Source organism: Erinaceus europaeus, chromosome 6, assembly GCF_950295315.1.
Source record: "Erinaceus europaeus chromosome 6, mEriEur2.1, whole genome shotgun sequence".
NCBI lineage: Eukaryota > Metazoa > Chordata > Mammalia > Eulipotyphla > Erinaceidae > Erinaceus > Erinaceus europaeus.
In genome coordinates this window covers 28,809,268-28,828,513 of record NC_080167.1, presented here as the reverse complement: position 1 = coordinate 28,828,513, position 19,246 = coordinate 28,809,268, and the positions used below count along the sequence as shown (strand labels likewise).

General features: G+C 37.0%; 1 protein-coding gene and 1 non-coding gene across 2 annotated transcripts in view; both read left to right on the top strand.

The window, feature by feature from the left end:
- SLC35F3 (solute carrier family 35 member F3) overlaps positions 1–19,246 on the top strand; it is a 481,439-nt gene that overhangs the window by 179,433 nt on the left and 282,760 nt on the right. The gene's annotated exons all lie outside the window — the stretch shown is intronic.
- On the top strand, positions 15,885–15,992 carry LOC132539128 (U6 spliceosomal RNA). Its single transcript, XR_009550434.1, has one exon. It is a non-coding gene; the product is annotated as a U6 spliceosomal RNA (small nuclear RNA).

The following is a 19,246-nucleotide window of genomic DNA, read 5'->3' as shown; positions in this document are numbered from 1 at the left end:
TATATAGCTGTGCTACCAGTTGCTTCTGTTCTCCCTGGTCTAGGCTTTTGGGAGAGTCAACATATCAAAGACAGCCTATGTATTAAAAAGAGTTTGTGTTTTAAGAAGTTCTAGACATATATCAATTTTCCCCCTCTCATATTAATTAAATAGTGGTTTGTATGTCTACAATTTAATAGGAGTGTACATAAACACTATTCCCACCACCAAAAGACTGTGTTCCATCCCAGCCACCTACACCCGCCCCCCCACCACTGCCACACCAGGAAGCCCAATGGCCACCCTCCCCTTCACCACAGTGTTTTTACATTGGTGCCCTGCTCTCGATTTAATCAGATCCTGCTTTTAGTTTCCCTTTCTGTTCTTCTTTCTCAGCTTCTGTTGATGAGTGAGTGTGGAACTGTACCCCTCTTATCCTATGGTTTTGTTAATGTCTCCTTTCTTAAATTCTTCTTCTTCTTAAGCGTTTGCCACTTTCTTAAATAAAACTAAATAAATAAAAATAAAAATAAAATAAAGGGCAAAAAAACCCCAAAACACTAAGTTCACAAGTAGCCATACTAAAATACATACCTTATTTTTGTTCATTTTACTGTTGATCTATGCTCAGTCTTCTCTTTATTACAAATGGAGTTATACAGATTGTATCTCCCTTTTTCAAGAGAGTTCAAAACATGAGCATTTCTGTGGATCAATTTAGAATCTACCAGTTTCTCTGCATGACAGGAACAGCAACAACAAAACAAGCAAATAAGCAAATAAAAAAACTGCAGTGGCAAGGAGAAAGATGAGATCAGTGCGAGTTTTATTTGAGTTTGGAAATATAAATATTGTTAATGCATTTTATGCTGATATGTAATATGTGTAGGTCTTAGTTATGACTACATGAGAAAGTATGGTATATAAAGTGTATTATTCCAGGTAGGTGCTCAAACATTTTGTTGTAGAAATATCTAGGTAAAAATGAATAATGTTTAGCAATTGATTCTGGGAGGCAACTAACAGATACAATATTTGGTGTGATAAGGATTTACCTTAAGATGCCAGTCATACTTTAGGCAGATTTCCTTAGTACCAACTGCACCTTGATTCATAGAATACAGAGTGACATTCTTGTCGAAAATGCATCTCTTTCCAAAAAGAAACTCTTCTCCAGGTTGAAGAATGCATAATGTCAGAATGTAGAGTTCCATAACTGTTGGGTAAGCTGAAGTAACTAATATGGAAGAAAAAAAAATGCAGGATGTAGAAATGTCAAACTTTGAGCTGTTATGAATTTGTAATCACAAGTCTGATTGAGAAATACTTATTAAGTTCACAATATAGAGCACCATGGAATTCTGCTAAATTCAAAGACAATGTTTGGAGAGTCAATAAGCTTTAAAAAATAATTGTTTTATTTAATACATATTGTACCAGGATATTAATACTGTTGATTAATGTGTGTGAACCTTAGTTCTTAATGAGCCTGTGTTATTTATTAGGTGTGAAAACCCCAGCTCTTAATTAGATAGACATTCGTTAGCTATTATGTATTCATAGAGCATGGCAATAAATAGTACTAGAAAGAATAGGAAGAGTCAAAATGAAAATACATGCATGTCATTATCATCACCATAATATAGTTGTCCACCTCTAATCAAGAACCATCTTTGTGTTAAGATGCTGAGTAAAACCTTTCCAATAAAAAGAACAATAACAATAATAATAAAACAACACACAAAACCAGACCTTCTAAAATGCTTGAATTCTTTCTCCAGCATCCTTATGAAATACCTCCTCAACTCCTGCTGCAATATCACCAACAATAATTATAATGGATATTATTAAACATCATATTCATAGCATACTCTCAGTACCCATCTTGTTCCTCCAGTAGTATTTTTATTGAGACTCATTATATGCAGTAGGATAGTCAGAAAGCTCCTGTTTCTTATAGGCAGATGATCAGAAAGGATTGGTGTGTGTTCTCCTTCAGTATCCTTGGGAGATTTTATTCACTTCCTCTGTGTATTTTCCAAAGAACCGTCCCTAAATCTGTTTGTTGTTATAATGAATCTAAATGACCCTGGAACAGCTTGCAATGTAGCCTGGAAAAAAATAGATAATCCCTCTCCTTCCTTATAATAAATGAATACATGAATACATACATGAAGGACTATTCCAGAATGGGCCAAGGATCTGAATTTATGTTTTTTATTCCATATTCTTACAATCTTATCTGGAGCTGTTCTTTGGTGATGTGCTACCTCATAAGCCTCGTCTCTCATCCATCTTCATTTCACCAGCTACATTTTAGCCACTTGGTTCCTCTTCTAGTCCCTGGAACACAAGCTCCTTTCCACCAGATGGTGTCCGCCCATGCCTTTCCTTCTGCTGAGAATACTCTGCAGTCTAACTTTTTCTGTCTTAGATTAGGTCATTCCTCATGCTACAGGTTTCAAGAAATATATTTCTGAACCACTAAATCAGATTAGGTACTTTATATAATGATCTCTCCCTCTTTCTTACACTCACTGCCATCACTCTTCAGTGAATATACTATCTTTCCTTTACAGACTGTGGGTTCATGTGGGCCTAGATAACTATTCTTATTCAGTATATACTTCCGGTGGATTGCATTTGTAAAATAAACCAGGTATTGTTTTTTAAATTACTGATTTAATAATGATCAACAAGATTATAGGAAAAGAGAGGTATAATTCCATACAGTTCCCACCACCAAAGATCCATATCCCATCCCCCCCATTGGGAGGTTCCCTATTCTTTATCCCTCTGGGAGTATGGACCAAAGATCTTTATGGGGAGCAGAAGGTGGGAAGTCTGGCTTCTGTAATTGCTTCTCCACTGGACATGGGCATTGACACGTTGATCCATACTTCCAGCCTGTCTATACCATTCCCTAGTGGAATAGGTCTGAGGAGGTGGGGTTCCAGGACACATTGATGAGGTCGTCTGCCCAGGGTAGTTAGGTTGGTGTCATGGAAGCATCTGCAACTTGGTGGCTGTAAAGCATTAAGATATAAAGCAGAACAAATTGTTTAACAATCAAGAATCTAAAGGTAAGAATATAGCAGATGAGAATTGGAGTCTTCATGTTGAAAGAAGCTAGGAAGTCTATCTTAGGTATATTCTAAGGTATTCTTGAGAGATTTTTTGGAGGTTCTAGCAGGGGAGCGCAAGACCGAAGACCGGTCCTTCTCTATTCGGGGAAGGCTGTCCTCTTCGACTGAGTGCACAACTTCGGGAGGGAGGCACATGGAACAGTGAGGGAGGAAGGGGACACCCGCCTAGCCAGCCAGATCAGCCGAATCAACCCTGGCGATCAATGGGGTGACAGATGTCGTAGCCAGATCGCCCTCATGTCCATCTAAGGTATTAATGTAGCAATGCCTACAAGCTGGTGAAAGGTGGAGATAATAATAGAACCTCCACTATGCTTGATGTTGCCATCATGCCAGCACTCCCACTGTGATGCCAATAATTAGTGTACAAATTAATTTTTATCTTTATGAGATAGACAGATCTAAGTGCCAGTATACTGTTCACAATGTTGATATACTTTTTGTTTTTATCTTTGCTGTTGCTTTGTAGGGTCAGGGATTGAACCCAGAGCTCCATTCATACTTGTAGGATATGTGCTTTACTGTAAGACTACCTCTCTGGGATCTAAAGTAAATTTCATTTGAGAAGTTATCAAGTCTATTCTCAGCAGTGTTACTATGATTACATATGGACTGTTGTGTGAACTATATAAGAAAATATATTCCTAAGGTAGTTGTTGGCATACAATAAATACACAATAAGTGAATATTTTCTTGAGATGAGGAAAATTCATGTCATAAATTCTTCCAGATATTTTTCTGGTGAAGAATTCTCAGGCATGTTGATTGGGGTTGGAAGCACTTGGTTAAAATTTAGCAAGCAGGTCATAGTAGATCCTCTTTCTACAACATTAAAACAAATGTGCTAGAATGTACATTGGACAGATAGTAGCTAGGAAATAAACTAAAGCAGAGATTTTTCATCATTAATAATTTGCTGGGTGAGTTATGCAAAGAGACTTTCATGCCTGAGGCTCCAGAAGTCCCAGGTTCAAGCCCCAGTTCCACCATAAGCCAGAGCTGATTAATGCTCTGGTGAGAGAGGAGGGGTGGGGGGTGGGGAAGAACTGATTAGCTATGGGCAAAACATTGGATTTTGCTGTAGCAATACTCACATAAAATGAATAGGTCAAATATTTTTCTGCTTCAAGCATAGACAAGATGCAATCGATTCTGCTCAATGGAGAGGAGAAAGCCAATTGACTTTTCCTCTTTCAAGGGAGAAGCATGAACTGCTATACCACTGCACTACTGTGCAAGTTTGGGGTTTGACTTGCAGTCTTTCAGAAAGTATTAGTACCAGTGGCTACATAGAATGAATATACTTTTCTGCTCCCTGTATGAAAGAAACAGCAGAACATTGTGTCTTCCATTTCCCAGGACCTCTTTGGTAAAGGAATGCTTTGTTTTATAGAAGTTTGTATTCTAATAGTTATGCCTACTACTGATTCTTGAGGACTTAGCAGATTCATAAATGAGAGCTGTTTGTTTTGCCTGTGATTCCTTATTTTGGAGAAAACATTAAAAAAGCAAGTTTAGAGAAACTGACCTGAACTACTTGAGCTTTCTCCAAAAGAACCTAAACTTACGCAAGATCCAACTTTTTAGCACTGTACAAACATACTTTATAAATTATGAATGTTATTTCCTCCACATGGTGGATAAAAGATGAATGAGGGAGGATGGGAGTGCTCACCTGTTTCTGTTAATAGGAAGTATAAATCATATGGGATGAAACCCAAATACTATCCAAGTTGTGACAGCTCCCGTGACATTACTACCTCAACTGTTTCCATCTACTCTCTGAATTCCTTCTGTAGTTTCAGGACATACAAAACAAGAATAGTCAAGCTGCCTTAGCAGCTGTCAGCTTTCCACGTTTTCCACACAAATTCCAAACCACAGCAGCTGAAGTCTGAACTTCTGAAAAAGCATTTGGCAGGAAACATACACAGATGGCCAAACAAACTCATTTATCTACTTGTAACTGAAATAGAAGCCAAATAAGTGAGAGAAATAAAAGTGAATAGGATGATGCATGGGAAAATTCACTGACATGAGCACTTTGTGCCTATCAAATTGACTTTATACAGAGTTATTTGTCAGAACACAAAATAAACATGTAAGATTAGACTTTCTACTATAAATAGAAATTTCTGGAGAAGGCAGAAGTGATAAATGTATAGTCTTGTGGGAAAAATGTTTGGAACTGCTATTTCACACATACCGGTGTATGTGTGAAATAGTTAAGGTTCAACCAGCCTGTCTATGAAAAGGTGACTTAATAATATGCATTTGTCTACCTTAACTAATCTCAACATCATCTCTTTCCCAATGCCTCCCCGATAATGCCTTGACAATTGAATTTCATTATTATTTGTAAGAGAAATGTTCTCTCTCTGACCATCTGTCTCTAATCAAAACCACATCTGGTCTTCAAGGCCAACCTTAGAGGCCAGGGTTCCAAGAATGAAGAAAAAGGTGGCTGGGTCTTCTGGTCTGTATTTAAGTAAAAGTTCTCTTCTAAATGACGGACTTCTGTTATTTAGAAGCATCATCAGATGGGGTCATGACCACAGGTATATTGGTGCAACATATTGATCCCCACACCACAGTAGAAGATTTCACATTTGGGATGGGAGGAGTAAGTGGTGATAGTCCTTGCCATTATTTAAACGAAAGCTGAAATACCAAATTCAGTTCTATATCTAGCAATACTCTTATCTGAGGAAGATACTTCTTGCTCTAAACAACAGCTGGTCCCTCTTCTTTGTTAACAGAAACATCCTGCATGATCATTTCCAAATATACATTTTCTTTCTTGAGGAAGGATTATACTTCCCCACACATTGACATTAGCTTGATCCTAAACTTGAATCTGCCTAAATGAAATGTGAATGGAAGTGATGTGTGCCACTTCTGAGCAGAAAAACTCTTAAGTCTGCTATCGTCTACCATGTCTCCCACCCCCACCCTGCCAAGTTGTTAGCAACATTCCAAATGAAGCATTTACATCAGTCTAGAACCCAGAATATAAATCCAAATGGAACGAAAGCATAGATGATTCAACTCAAATGGGTTGAATTATGAATAAAAATAAAATAAATATTTTGGCTGGCTATCAACTTTGGGTGGTAATATCCCCCTGTCCTCCAAAATTGATATTGGTTGTGTATAACATTGTTTTAAGTTCTTGGTAAATGGACAAAGAGGGACCATTATTAGGGGCTATAAAAAATACCATCCGATGTTACACAGTAACAAAAAGTCAGTAAAATTGTCACCTGAAGTGACCTGAAAGTTAGATAATGTTCTTCATGTGCCTGTAAAATTAGACAAAAGTGGTGGTGGGGGGGCACTGTTGATAGCAAACTCTTCTTGTATATAGTTATTAATCTGCAAAAAAAGAAGCTATAAAAAAGTATTCTGTTTGCAAACAACATCATAAGGAAATATAGAGTGCCCTGAAGTTTGGAGACTTAGACAGTTAAATGGTAGAAATATACAAAGGATCTAACATGATATTTACCAACCTTATGCTGATACTCACATAAGTGATGTAGCCATAATGCCCTGGCTAAAATGCCTAAATTCTAAAGTCATTAAGGCAATCCCTGCAAAGTTTTCTAAGGTACAGAGACTAAGGTTGTGACTGTAGCAAGGATCATCTCAGATATATACAGTAAAGTCTTTACAGAGTAAGATGTCTAAAAATTTAAGTGTGGTTACTGGCATAAGGTGCTGACCAGACTTGAGTGGGTACATCAAAAAAGGAAAGAATTGTAAAAGGGATATTGACAAACGAACTACCAGTTTTAATGGATGGATATCAAATCTTTCAACATTTAAAACAACTCTTGGGTGTACGGATGATGTAAGTATGATAGTGGCACAAGCCATTCTTTATTTCCCCCTCATTCAACAGCAAAAAAAAAAAAAATCAACACCTATCCTTTGTGGGAGTTGTGGGATCCAGTATCATATGCCAAGGGATGCAAAAATATCTTGTCACACCCATGTTCAATGGGGAAGCAATTACAGAAGCCAGATCTTCAACCTTCTGCATCCCACAATGACCTTGGGTCCATACTCCCAGAGGGTTAAGGATTAGGAAAGCTATGGGGGGGGGGATGGGATACAGAGTTCTGGTGGTGAGAACTGTGTGAAGTTGTACCACTCTTATCCTATGGTTTAGTCAATGTTTCCTTTTTTTTTTTTTTTTGTAAATTAAAGAAATTTTGGGACTTTGTTAGGAAGTGAACCTCCTAGAATGGAATTAGGGACTAGCATGAAAGGAAAGGTCTCACTGGAGTGATGAGTAAAGGGTTGGCAATCCATGCCTGATGTCTCTGTACACAGTCTGAGGTGAAGCATGCTGAGATGGTACTTGTTGCATAGATTAGGTTGGAATCAGCAGATGCAGTATCATTTGGCCTTACTTGAGAGAAGCATGCAGGGAAGTGAGCCCCACCCCAGAGGTTCCAGGATTGAGAGAAACATAGGTTCTATAGATGAAGCGGGAGATTCCTGTTGTCTTAGGGTTTAAGAAGACAATAGATAGTTATTGCAATAATCACATTGTTTGGCAATTGCGTTAACTTTGAAGAATCCCTTTCTTAGGATTTGCTGTATCATACACACCCTCACCATATTTCATGTCCTTTGACATTGTTTGCATATAGCTATGCCACCAGTTGCTTTTGTTCTCCCTGGACAATGTTTCCTTTTTATAAATTAAAAAAAAATTATCTTGCCTATTTATCTGTATATCAGGTTATAACTTTATAATTGTCTTTGGCACTAGCTCTGGAATCTATGGGAGGCTGTATACCAGTTCTAGTCCATTGTCTACTCTCCTAGAGTATTGGCAGTACAGACCTGGTCAATCACCTAAGGGCAAGAAAACCTTTATGGAACTATAACCTCCAGAGAAGTTACAGTACCACATTGAAAAAAGGAAAAATGAGCCTGGAAATGTTGGAGAAGTAAGTACAAAGAAAAATTTAGCCAGTATTACCTCTTCCCTTGAGATAGTATGACTTAGGGTTAGATACTACATCCTGTGATCTCCCTTGGGGAAAGGAAAAATGCCCTACTTCCCCATCTGTACAGTTCAATGCCAGTGAAAAATATCTGACTCAAAGCATGCAAACTATTAGCAAGTTATTATAGTATTGTCACCACAATTTATACAGTAATAATGTATAGAATAATAAGTTAGGCTCACCATACCTAGAGGTGGGAAAGAATAGACTAAAAGAATGACATAGGAGCCAGGTGGTGCCACACCTGGTTGAGCACACATGTTACAATGCACAAGTACCAAGGTTCAAGCCCCGGTCCCCAAATGGAGTTGAAAGCTTTGTGAGTGGTAAAGCAGTGATACAAGGGTCTCTGTCTCTTTCCCTTGCTATCTTCCTCATCCCCATTGATTTATCTCTGTCCACTAAATATATAAAATATTAAAATATTTTAAGTGACATAAAATTCCATGGGGTAATAAAAGGATAGAATTCCTGTTGACAGAATAAGGAAATCTGCTTGAAAATAAGGAAAATATCTCACCCAAGTCTACCAGTTTCCCAAGGTACCATGTGCCCTTGTTTATACTTCAGAAAGTAAGCTTAATAGATAGGAAATATTTGTAGAAAACAGAATATTGTCTGCAAGCAAAGGAGAATCCACAAACTTAATTAAGTTCTAGGACCACCTTCAAGAAAATAAGAAAGACAAGTCCTTTTAGGAGATACCTGACTCCCAATGTTTCCTTCTTTTTTTTTAAGTTTCTTTATTGAGGGATTAATGTTTCCAGTGTTTCCTTCTTACCTATCTTTTCAATAAACTCATGATACTGCCTTCTTTCCTGTCATTCCAATAAACACAAAGCTTATCAGCCAGGTATTTTGTAGGATATATAGAAAATAAAAAACATAAAGATTCTGCCATAAGGGTGAACAATAATATACAGCAGCTATAATATCAAAATCTATAGCAAGAATTGTGAAAGGTATTTTTAAACTCAAAGCCACTTAGTAAAAAAAAAAAAAAGAAAAAGAAAAAAAGAAAAACTTTTTTAAGTATCTGCAACTTCAAGTATGAAAATAGCAACACAAAACTCCAAGGAACATGGAAAACCAAGGAAATATAACATTACCAAAGGATGACAGTGATATTCTAGTAACCAAACCAAACCAAAACACATGGAGGTCCACAATAATAAAGAATTCAAAATAGGATATGTGAGAGTTTGGAAAATAGCAACAAGCAGACAGATCCACTCTTAGTTCCAAGACAGGTATCTGACACAGTAGACTTTAAGATAGCTGAAGTAGTAAGAGGTAGAAACATACATTATATTGGGTTATTTTAAAAGTCATGAAACATTTTTGCATAGAAAAATGCTCCATGACTCTTCTAAAAACCCAATATAATAGTTTAGGAGATCAATCAACCAAGCATATCTAAGAACAACCAACATCTAAGCACCAACTGAAGGAAGACCAAAATAGGTAAAGCAACTATTATTATATATTGCTATTACTTATGAGATATAGCAATAGCAACACAATAATAGTAGGATTCTACATAGAATTTTTAATTTATTTATTGGAGATAGCCAGAGACTGAAAGGGGAAGATAGAGAAGGAAAGAGACAATGAGACACCTGCAGCACTGCTTCACCACTTGTGAAGCAGGTGAGTCCCAGGGGCTTGAACCCAGGTCTTTGCTCATTGTAACATGTGTACTCAACCAGGTGTACCACCACCCAGACCCAATAGTAGGGGACTTTGACACCCTACTATCCCAAATAGATCAACCAGATAGAATTAAATAGGAAACAAAAGATTTAAATGAAGAGATAGGTTGTACCTACAAAGCATCTTCAAGGCTTTGTACCTTCAAAGCATTCTTCAGTTTAAGAACATTGAAAAAATTATTTTAAAAAAATTGTTATTTATAAAAAGGTAACACTTGCATGCCTGGGATAAACCCCACTTGGTCATGAAGAACAATCTTTTTAATATACTGCTGTAACCGGTTGGCTAGAATTTTGTTCAGTATTTTAGCATCTATGTTCATCAGACATATTGGTCTGTAGTTTTCTTTTTTGGTTGTGTCCCTGTCTGCTTTTGGTATCAGAGTTATGTTAGCTTTATAGAAGCAGGCACGGAGTATTCCAGTGTCTTCAATCTTCTGGAAGACTTTTAAAAGTAGAGGTATTAGTTCTTCTTTGAAGGTTTTGTAGAATTCATTTGTAAAACCATCTGGTCCAGGACTTTTATTTTTGGGGAGATTTTTGATAACTGTTTCAATTTCATTAGCCGTGATGGGCCTGTTCATGTTATCCACTTCCTCTTTACTTAGTTTTGGAAGTTGCTAGGTATCTAGGAAATCGTTCATTTCTTCCAGGTTCTCTAGCTTGGTGGCGTATAATTGTTCATAGAAGCCTCACATGATATGTTGAATTTCTGCAGTGTCTGTTGTGATATCTCCTCTTTTATTTACTATTGGATTTATTTGGGTCTTCTCCCTTTTTTGTTTTGTGGTTTAATATATGTAAATCAATCAATGTGATCCATCACATCAACAAAAGCAAGACCAAAAACCACATGGTCATATCAATAGATGCAGAGAAAGCCTTTGACAAAATACAACATCCCTTTATGATCAAAACACTACAAAAAAAGGGAATAGATGGAAAATTCCTGAAGATAGTGGAGTCTATATATAGCAAACGTACAGCCAACATCATACTCAATGGTGAAAAACTGGAAGCATTTCCACTCAGATCAGGTAGTAGACAGGGATGCCCACTATCACCATTACTATTCAACATAGTGTTGGAAGTTCTTACCATAGCAACCAGGTAGGAGCAAGGAATTCAAGGGATACAAATTGGAAGAGAAAAGGTCAAACTCTCCCTATTTGCAGATGACATGATAGTATACACAGAAAAACCTAAAGAATCCAGCAAGAAGCTTTTGGAAATCATCAGGCAATACAGTAAAGTGTCAGGCTACAAAATTAACATTCAAAAGTCAGTGGCATTCCTCTATGCAAACACTAAGCTAGAAGAAATTGAAATCCAGAAATCAATTCCTTTTACTATAGCAACTAAAACAATAAAATATCTAGGAGTAAACCTAACCAAAGAAGTGAAAGACTTGTATACTGAAAATTATGAGTCACTACTCAAGGAAATTAAAAAAGATACAAAGAAGTGGAAAGATATTCCATGTTCATGGGTTGGAAGAATTAGCATCATCAAAATGAATATACTACCCTGAGCCATATACAAATTTATTGCTATCCCCATTAGATCCCAAGCACATTTTTTAGGAGAATAGAGCAAATGCTACAAATGTTTATCTGGAACCAGAAAAGACCTAGAATTGTCAAAACAATCTTGAGAAAAAAGAGCAGAACCAGAGGCATCACACTCCCAGATCTCAAATTGTATTATAGGGCCATTGTCATCAAAATTGCTTGGTACTGGAACATGAATAGACATACTGACCAGTGGACTAGAATTGAAAGCCCAGAAGTGAACCCCCACACCTATGGACATCTAATCTTTGACAAAGATGCCCAGACTATTAAATGGGGAAAGCAGAGTCTCTTCAACAAATGGTGTTGGAAACAATGGGTTGAAACATGCAGAAGAATGAAACTGAACCACTGTATTTCACCAAATACAAAAGTAAATTCTAAGTGGATCAAGGACTTGGATGTTAGACCACAAACTATCAGATACTTAGAAGAAAATATTGGCAGAACTCTTTTCCACATAAATTTTAAAGACATCTTCAATGAAACGAATCCAATTACAAAGAAGACTAAGGCAAGTATAAACCTATGGGACTACATCAAATTAAAAAGCTTCTTCACAGCAAAAGAAACCACTACCCAAACCAAGAGACCCCTCACAGAATGGGAGAAGATCTTTACATGCCATACATCAGACAAGAGTTTAATAACCAACATATATAAAGAGCTTGCCAAACTCAACAACAAGACAACAAATAACCCCATCCAAAAATGGGGGGGAGGACATGGACAGAATATTCACCACAGAAGAGATCCAAAAGGCCAAGAAACACATGAAAAAATGCTCCAAGTCTCTGATTGTCAGAGAAATGCAAATAAAGACAACAACAAGATACCACTTCACTCCTGTGAGAATGTCATACATCAGAAAAGGTAACAGCAGCAAATGCTGGAGAGGGTGTGGGGTCAAAGGAACCCTCCTACACGGCTGGTGGGAATGTCAGTTGGTCCACCCTCTGTGGAGAACAGTCTGGAGAACTCTCAGAAGGCTAGAGTAGACATGGACCTACCCTATGATCCTACAATTCCTCTCCTGGGGATATATCCTAAGGAAACCAACATATCCATCCAAAAAGATCTGTGTACACATATGTTCTTGGCAGCACAATTTGTAATAGCCAAAACCTGGAAGCAACCCAGGTGTCCAACAACAGATGAGTGGCTGAGCAAGTTGTGGTATATATACACAATAGAATACTACTCAGCTGTAAAAAAATGGTGACTTCACCATTTTTAGCCGATCTTGGATGGACCTTGAAAAAATCATGTTGAGTGAAATAAGTCAGAAACAGAAGGATGAATGTGGGATGATCTCACTCTCAGGCAGAAGTTGAAAAACAAGATCAGAAAAGAAAACAGAAGTAGAACCTGAAATGGAATTGGTGTATTGCACCAAAGTAAAAGACTCCGGGGTGGGTGGGTGGGTAGAATACAAGTCCAGGAAGGATTCAGAGGACCTAGTAGGGGTTGTATTGTTATATGGGAAACTGGGGAATGTTATGCATGTACAAACTATTGTACTTACTGTTGAATGTAAAACATTAATTCCCCAATTAAAAAAATAAAACAAAATAAAAACCTAAAAAAACTAAATATGTAAAAAGAAAAAAAAAAAAAAAGGAAACACTAACAAAACCATAGGATAAGAGGAGTTCAACTTCACACAATTCCCGCCAATTGAATACATTCTATTCTCAAGCCCACAGAGCATTCTCAAAGAAAAATCATACACTAGACCACCACAATGACAGCAATAAATTCAGAAGCATTAAAATCACTTCAAGCATATTTTAAGACCATAGTAGAATTTAATAATTAACCACCAAAAGAAAGCCCGAGAAAACCCCAAAATATGGAGACTTAACATGCTTCTTAACAACTAGTGGGTCAAAGAAAAATTGTTTTATTCTGAAAATAAATGATAGTGAAGACACAAGCTACCAGAACCTTTGGGGCCCAAGAAAAACAATATGTAGAGGGATATTAATATCCAAGTAAACAAAGCCTAAATAAACAATCTGAAGAATCTGGAAAAAGAACAAACAAAACCCAAAAGTGTTAGAGACCATTGCTTTATAATGTCTGTTACTCGGTGATACAAGTATGCATTAATTTTCTGCTGTTCCATTTCCTTCATTATTAAGAGCTATGTATAGAATAAAGGAATATTTGACTACCTATGGGCACCCATGTTTTCCTCTGGCTAGAGTTCCTGTTCTCTGATGGATAGGTGTCATAAGCTAAGGAACAATGAGGTCAAAAGGCCCCAAAGGCAACAGCCTAATCTATATACAATAGCAAACAGGGCTGACCATCACAGAGTATGGAATACATACATCAGATAGATGTGAGGGTAGATAGTGAATACTTGCTGCAAGCCAGAGGAGGTACATAACAATGCCCTAGGGATCAGGCATAAACTGTCATGCTTCTTATGCTCCTCATTCCATACACTGATTTAATATATACTTTTCTCAGTAAATATCATAAGTAAAGTCTCCTCATGGTGATACATAGTGCAGTCCCATTCAGGATGTAACCATGTATTCCCATCTCCAGACGCTTCTCTGAATGCCAATGGTGTTTGAAGTAATTTTTTTGATCCAAGGTTTGCACCAGAAACCTTAGAACCCAGCATCAAAGTACGTGAAATGATAAAGGTTAAAGATGAATAAATGCCACTGAAAACAAGAAAATGATAAAAAATACATGAGGTCAGTTAAACCAAGTACTGGTATTTTGAAAGGGTAAAAAAAAACTACAAAGTCTTAGCCAGACTGACAAGGAAAATAAGGGGTTGATGAGCACTGTTTCTCCTTCATCAGAAAAAGAGACTAATTCTATTCTTTAATAAAATAAACTATTAAAAGTCCATTATTCCTTTTTTTTTAGCCTAGTCTCTTCCACACTGGAAAAATCTTCAGCTTATTTCCTCAATTCCCATCCCTCAACCTCTAGCCTCTTCTGTTTCTATTCTGAAGAAGTCATTCCAGAGTGGTGAAACCATATTGATAACAAGAAATTCTATTTTTCATAAAAGAAAATAAAAATAGGGTTCTGGTGGTGGTGAACCTGGTTGAGTGCACATGTTCCATTGGACAAGGACCTAGGCTCAAGCTCCCAGCTTCCACCTGCAAAAAGGGGAAAGCTTTGTGAATGGCGAAGCAGAGCTTCAGGTGTCTGTTTATTTATCTCACTCTATCTCCCCCTTTCCTCTCAATTTCTGGCTGTCTCTATCCAATAAATAAAGATAATAAAAATAAATCTTAAAAAGAGGAAAGAAAAATAATAGTGATATTACTGGTTTTATTTGCAGCTCTATTTTTTTCTTCTAAATCTCTCTGTCATATAATCCAGGTATTAATCCCCTGCATGTGATTATTGTACCCACTGCAAAGTATTTAAGCACAGTTATTTTAATCATTTGTGAACTTTATTTTGGTTATCAGATGGTCTAATAGAGCCTCTTACTCAAGAACTGTTTGAAAGTCAGAAACATCAGTGGGAAAAAATATCCTACTTTGTGAAAGTCATTCTGCTCTGACTTTAGTGAGGTCATCCCCCATACACCAGTGTGGTTTTCTATGCAGAAAGGGAACTGCTGTGAGCAATGTTCTTCTTTGTGGGAACATTACAGGCAGTAGAAATTAGTCAAGCCTTTTACTAGAGGCCAAGATCAAGAAATTCTCACATTTCCTAGGGCCTTGTGAAAAAGCATCACTTTCTGATAAAGAATTCTTTTTTTCATAGGGCAGAAAGGAATTTTGTGAATCTACAGGAACGAAAGACTGTATCTTTCCTTTCTGGATGTTTTGTTTTCAGAGCCTATAAGTCACCTTTTTGACAACACTAGGAGGGGTGCCGGAGAAGCCTGAAAGAAGTTGGAAGGAGATGCATCATGAAATATGATACAGCTTATATCCATCTGATCAAAGGGTGGGGACATACTTATGGAAGGGCAACTGTGTTCCAGACTTATTAAAGGTAATAGGATATAAAAGTGAGCAAGTAATTATTGGGCCTTCAGTTATGACACAGAGTTTGAAAGACAAGTGGGAGAAGGCTGTGAGGAGGCACACTGTACTCTTTGTTCTCTGAAGAGGGCACAGTAGGTCCCACCTGGGATCTGATGCCAGTTATCTTTCCCCATAGGATCATGAATGAGTTTCTAGTGCAGTAAATATTCAGCTGAACATTGAAACTGTTATGTACTAGGTAGACAGAGCTGTGGAGATATGACATGGCCAGAAGTAATGCCCTGCATTACACATACACACAGAGACACACACACAGACACACACAGAGACACACACACACACTCATAACACTTGTTCTGAGGATAATGACTATGACAAGTTGTAAGGCATCTGGAATAGCTAGAAAAGTGATAGAAAAAAGATTGGAAGCTAAGATGGAGAAAAAGGAGAGCTCACTGCTTAGAAGGAAGATAGAGTGCTCGCTTCGGCAGCACATATACTAAAAATTGGAACGATACGGAGAAGATTAGCATGGCCCCTGCGCAAGGATGACACGCAAATTCGTGAAGCGTTCCATATTTTTCTCTAGCCATTTGTCCCAATTTAAGTTGAGAAGTTTCCAATTTCAGTAATAGCTAAACCTGTTCAAAATGTTAATAAAGGTTTTGTTGCATGGTAGCAAAAAAAAAAAAAAAAAAAAAAGAAGGAAGATAGAATTCCCTAGCATTTTTCTCATAGGTTTTGCAGATGGTTAGATTCCATAACACTTGTAACAGCCCTTGGGTCCCTTAGTAAGAGTAGATGTCTGTGAGAATAAAAAGATGACATTTGGAGACCTCTCCAGGTGAATTTCATAGATTGAAATTGACAATGGATTGAAAAAGGTCATGCCAACTGCAGAGTTCTCAGGTCTATGAAAAAAGACCCCCAAAAGGGATGGTAGGTCAGCAAGAGTTAGTTCCTTGGGTTAGGAGCTGTTGATATTTTGCTTTGAGATGATATGCTTATTTTAGATAATATTTCATACATAGTTGGTACTCAGTAATCATTTGTTGAATAAATGAACAAATGAAAGAACTTCTATTTGACTATGTAATTAATTCATGTAGAAAAACATACAATAAATCTATTTCTATTAATCATAAGAGTGGAAAATACAATAAACATATTCAATCTTAGAAAATTAAACTATAATGAAAATAGTGACTTGGATGTTTCTTATCCAACATTTATTGGAATGTAAATTGGAAGAGCAAATTTAGCCATATAGATTTATATCCATGCATATGATAATCTACATCTAGAAATTAATTCTGGGAGAATAATCATAACAAAATATTTTGCTATACTAGCAGACATTTTAAGCAATCCCAATTGAGTATATTTCAAGTTTATTAAGTTATATTTTTATAATAGAAAGATGTAATCTCTTAAACCAAACTTTGAAAACATGGACTCTTATTTTATTATCACGGGAAAGTCTAATATGGATGGATATGTGGGTGTGTGTGCGCACGTGTACTTCTGTATAATTTTTTTGCCATTGGGAAAAATTTTGCCCCAGATCAGATGGTGCCTGCACAACAATTTTGTCTTTTTTTTTCTTGTGCTAGGAAGTGAGACAGAGATAGAAAGGGATAGGGACAGACAGGAGAGGTACCTGCAGTCTTATTCTGCTCGTGGAGCTTACCATCAGATCCTCATGCAGAAAATATGTGTACTCCACTAAGTGATTTAATTTCTAGCCCCAAGTTAAGTTATATCAGTAGTGATTATAGACAGTATACTTTTAGAACATAAGAACATAAGAAACTGGGAGTCAGGCTGCAGCGCAACGGGTTAAGTGCAGGTGGCACAAAGCTCAAGAACCGGAGTTAAGGATCCCGGTTTGAGCCCCGGGCTCCCCACCTGCAGGGGGGTTGCTTCACAGGCGGTGAAGCAGGTCTACAGGTGTCTATCTTTCTCGCCCCTTCTCTGTCTTCCCCTCCTCTCTCCATTTCTCTCTGTCCTATCCAACAATGATGACATCAGTAACAACAACAGTAATAACTACAACAATAAAAAACAACAAGGGCAACAAAAGGGAATAAATAAATAAATATTTTTAAAAAATTTAAAAAGAATATAGGAAACTAAGGAAGCAAAAGTTCAGTGGAGAAAACAAGTTACATATTAATTTTAAAATCAGATGACAGAGAAGCACAGTGAGCTTAACTTAGAATTCAGTTCCTTCTCCATGTTAATTTAAGCTTGTTTGAATTTGTCAATGAAAGTGGTGAAAAAGCTGTATTTTCTGGTCTCTTTTCTCATCTCCTTAACTATAGTAGTGACTTCATAAAACTCCTACTCCCTCTGTTGGCTGCAAAAGGCATCAAACACCCGTGAACAATCAGACTGTGGCTCTTAGAGTAGCCTGGCAGGAGGTGCTTGCCTAGGATGAGGTCAGAGAAAGAAGGGGAAAAAAATGACTCATTTGAAAAGATAGAGGAAACAATGAGATAAGACTTTGCTAACATAGAAAGGCAGTTAAAGGAAGACTGGCCGTGTCTCTCTTGATCCTATGACTCTCCACTAGGATTCAGGAGGAAGGAGAGGCCTGAGAGCTCATCCCTGAAGGGGATCAGGGTGAGTTAATACAGGTGCATCATTCTCTAGCACCCCAGACCTTCTCTCAGCATTGCTTTAGTTGTCTGATTATACTTGTGCTCAGACAACTGTATATAATTTATCCTCTGTTAAAGCTTTGCATTCAGCACTCTCTTCCATTTTTTTCCTCTCACAAAGTTGTATATCAGAAAATTGTTTATCTTATATTTCCAAAATAAATCATAAATAACTACGCTCTTGCATTGTATCTAGGAATTTTACTTAATTTTTTGGAGAAATTAATAACTTGAGTTGTTAGTACTTGCTAGCACAAATAACTTCCATCATTAAAGTTTCTGAGGGAAGGGGGTAGGGCAGTAGTGCATTGGGTTAAGTGCACATAGTGCAAAGCTCAAGGACCCATGCAAGGATCTGGTGGTAGGAATTTGTATGGAATTGTACCCTGCTATTCTACAATCTTGTCAATCACTATTAAATCAATTTAAAAAAGAGGAAGAAACTGATATGTGTAGGTATAGTGTTGAAGGATATAATTGCGATTGAATATATTGAGCAACTTAATCATAGAATACCCTGAAATTAAGTCTTCCTCTTTTCAGGGCTTTATTTTGTGAGACATAGTATATGTAAAATTAATTCTGATTAGGGCATGAAGACTGATTCACTTGCTCTCTCTCCCATACCCTTGTGCAGTGATGTGTTAGTAAGTAATTCACAATCAGCTGCCTATGGGGGTGGGGGCAAGTTTATAACATTAGTCAGTTTTTATCTTGTAAATGTCCCATCATAGATAACTTCAAACTACTGTTGTGATATCACTAAGTATGTGTTTGGAAACAAATACACACTATAGTCTGACAAGCTAGCATGCATGGCTTAAGCATACTGCTATGTACCAGTGAAAGATTTCTACTCTTACTTTGGGAGGTTAATCATTGTATTTATCTCTGATGGAAATATGTTGAGCTTTTACTTAATTTTGAAAAAGAAAACACATTTAAAAATATGCACTTGAGTTTCTGTGAAAGGCTTCTACTTTATTTCTGTAATTTCTGTTTATTTAGACCTTTAAATGTTAAGAAATGAAATGAATACGAATATATATATATATAACTGACTTATCTTCAGGTAAACTAAGATCTATGCAGAGATAGGGGAGTATTGATTTAGAATTCAGTTCCATGTTAATTTAAGCTTGTTTGAATTTGTTGATGAAAATAGTCAAAGGGC